We start from the raw sequence: 3,658 nt of genomic DNA, 5'->3' as shown, positions 1-3,658 counted from the left end.
CCCTCTTCCTCTGTCTCCTACACCCCATTCTCCTGTACAGCCCACCACCCCAACCTCTGACAACTCAGCCTAACACACCGTGGTCACCACCACCACCTCTCAGCTTTACAGTGTGCTTGCTGTCTTCCCGCTTCCGGTACGTGAAAGTACATTGGACCTACATTATTTCTACTTTATACAAGCTGTGTATTTATCATATCATTACCATTTTTACTATATGTTAGTGTTATTTTAGATTTTATGTGTTATTTTGTACGATTTGGTAGGTTATTTTTTGGGTATGGGAATGCTAAAAAAATTTTCCCATATAAATTAATTGTAATCAGCTTAGGAAAGCTTTCATAGGAATGCTCTACTTTAAGATGGTGGGGGAAACCTATAAATGAATGACTAAATGGCTGAATCTAAAGTCCACCAGATTCTGTATCTCCATGACAAGGCTTCACAGGAATTCCAAAATGCCTCAATCAAAAATCTCACAACCTTACCATTTCTGGATTTATCGCCATTCAACTTCTTCTACTTAAAATGTTATACTCTCTGAGAATAAACCTAAGAATGACAGAATGAACTATTTTCCTTACTTTCTATGAAAGGATAAGGCACTGATCCTCCTCTTCCTTAGAGTGTCTTTTCTTGTGAAGTGATTTATGTAATAAACTTAATTTTCCTTATTATTTAATCATCTGCATTTCTATTTTGATTTATTTATGTTCTCTCCATATCTTTATACATTGTGTGCCCTTACTAAGATTTGGCATTGATAACTAACACTAATTCTATTTAGGAAAACACTCTTTTCTTCAAAGTCTTACTCAGTGCAATTTGGACAGTTTTGTTCCTCAAACTATAGATGAAAGGATTCATCATTGGCCCCACAATGGTATAAAAACTGTGGATACTTTATCTTGATCCAGAAACCCAGCAGGAAAAGGCTTAAGATACATGAATGCTGATGATCCAAAGAAAAGAGAAACAGTCATTATGTGGGAGCTGCAGGTACTGAAAGCTTTGGCCCTGCCCTCTGTAGAACGGATGTGGAGGATGTTGGAGAGGATCAAGGTGTAAGAAATGAAGATGGTGAGACTGGGCACTATTACATTGATGCCCACCACAATGAAAACCACCAGCTCATTGATATAGGTGCTTGTGCAGGAGAGCTGGAGAAGAGGAGGTATGTCACACATGTAATGATTGACGATGTTGCCATCACAGAAGGTGAGTTTCAGCATGCATACAGTGTGGGTCACGGCACCCACAAACCCCATCATATATGCACCCAACATCAGCATGAGGCAGACCTGATGGGACATGGTAACCTTGTAAAGTAGGGGTTTACAGATGGCCACATATCGGTCATAGGCCATTGATGTCAAAATATAGCACTCATCAATAACAAAGAATGAGAAGAAATAGAGCTGAGCCATGCACTCTACATAAGAGACGATGTTCTGTTTTACAAAACTCATCAGCACTTTAGGGGTTATGACAGAGGAGTAGCAGAGATCAATGAAGGAAAGTTTAAAGAGAAAGTAGTACATGGGAGTGTGCAGGTGAGAGTTCACACCAATCAGAATAAGCAAGCCAATGTTCCCCACCACAGTGACCACATAGATTCCTAAGAAAACGAAATAGAGAGGCAGCTGGAGGTCTGGTTGTTGTGTTAAACCCAGCAGGATAAACTCAGTCACTGAAGAGTCGTTTCCTGAAGCCATTCTTCCCTAGGATATATCTGTGGGAACAGAACAAAAGGAACATTAAAATGAATACTCAGCTCTCTCCACCCAATTCCACTATAATGAGATTGAGACCTACAATTGTTAGAATGAACTCAAGCCTACCCTTCTATGTGTCTTTGTTTTCTCCATTGTATAAAGGCTGAGAAAATTTTTAACGATGTATATCAAAAACACTAATGGGGGCTAGCCCAGTGGCATAGCAGTTAAGTTCGCGTGCTCCGCTTCGGCCGCCCGGGGTTCATGGGTTCAGATGCCAGGCGTAGACCTACACTGCTCATCAAGCCATGCTGTGGTGGCGTGCCACGTGCAAAATAGAGGAAGATTGGCACAGATGTTAGCTCAGGGGCAATCTTCCTCAAGTAAAAAGAGGAAGATTGGCAACAGATGTTGGCTCAGGGCAAATCTTCCTCAGTAAAAGAAAACAAAACCACTAATGGGCAAATTCTCTAGGAATAAAATTCAGAAACTTTGTGACCAATCATGACTCTACAGCATCTCTGCTCCACTTCTGCTTTGACAGTCCACCAGGCCCACCTAAAGATCAATGGTCATCTCAGCAGAGAGGAGATATGGCGTTTCAAGGAGTCCTTGGCTTCATTGATGAGGTATGGAAGAAGAATAACAACAGGACAGGTAAAATTCAACACTCACCTTTCTGCATCGGGACTGCAATGTTGGGCCTTGCTAACTCTTGTCGTCTGTTCTCAATGAGGGGCAAGTGGCTCCGATGAATTTTAGAGGTTAACAGCCCAGAACAGAGATTCTTATTATTATTATTGAATTTTGGACTGAGGGAAACAGAGCACAGGCCTCCGTACCCCAGGCTCTGAGAGACTATGAGTAACAGATCGTGATTTCTGACAGTGGCTTTGCCAAGAGCATCCTCTCCAGACTAGGGAGTAGTAAATAGCATTTGCTGGTGCCAAAAGAGCACCTGCTAATGTGACCTAAGGGATTTCTATCAGTTGGGAAATCCTAGGGATCTCATTAAAAATTGGAGGACTATATTTCCCCAGTGTTTTCCCCAGAGATCAGGCTTTGGAGAAAAAAGAAATTACCTAATCTGTATTTGTTGCCTAGTTCATTATAATAACACTGATTTATCAGAAGTATACCATTTTACATACATCTTTGCTTGTTGCCAAATGGGCTACATCCCCAAATAGAAAAGCAGATGACCTTTCCTGCATCCACAGCACCTATTCCTATCCTCCCCAGGGGACTGCAGCATAGACTCAGATCAAAAGTCAAATTCGGATCGGTATAGGAAGCTCTCAAATACCAAAATCAAGGTCAGCTCACTATGGGAAGCTGTTAAGAACCATTCAAGATTTTTATTTCTTTTCTGGCACAGGATTGAAATAATCAAAGTGCACACTTAGAAGGATTAATATGGTGGGTGCTGGCAGGATGGACAGCCATAAGAAAGACTGGAGGCAGGGTCAGCTTTGGGAGGCAATTACAGTAGTCAATGATTGATAAAAATGCCCTGAATTAACAGTGCTATTGGGAGTAATTTCAAGAAACAAATATATGCAAGAGATGTTTCAAGGGAAGATTCATCAAGACTTCTCACAAAGGGGATAAAAATAGACAAAAAAATCCAAAAGATACTAGCCTTGGTGTTTGAATAAACTATGCTGTTACTACAAACAGAAAGAACTCAAAGAGATTGGAAATATTCATAAAAATCATGCATTGGTTTGAACATGGTGGGCTTGAGCTACTAGCAGGACATCCAAGTAGAAGTGTACATTAGACAAATGCCTAACTAAGACTAAATAAACGTAAGGGGAAAGGTCAGAACATGAGAAAAAGATTTGGGGATTGTTTTCATAGAGATTAAAGCCATGGGATTTTAGGTGAACTCAATCAGAGAAAGTAAAGACAAAAAGAGCAGAGGGCAAAGAAAAAAATTT

The 3,658-nt window shown here is 40.6% G+C and overlaps 1 pseudogene; it reads right to left on the bottom strand.

Annotated features, from left to right (window-relative positions):
• Positions 1-783: 783 nt before the first annotated feature.
• Positions 784-1,724, bottom strand: LOC101401400 (olfactory receptor 8B3-like; annotated as a pseudogene).
• Positions 1,725-3,658: the final 1,934 nt, after the last annotated feature.

The sequence above is a fragment of the Ceratotherium simum genome, chromosome 7, assembly GCF_057802395.1.
Source record: "Ceratotherium simum simum isolate JZ-2026a chromosome 7, ASM5780239v1, whole genome shotgun sequence".
Lineage (NCBI taxonomy): Eukaryota > Metazoa > Chordata > Mammalia > Perissodactyla > Rhinocerotidae > Ceratotherium > Ceratotherium simum.
Note: the sequence above shows the minus strand (reverse complement) of the source record. Positions and strands in the feature narration are given on the sequence as shown.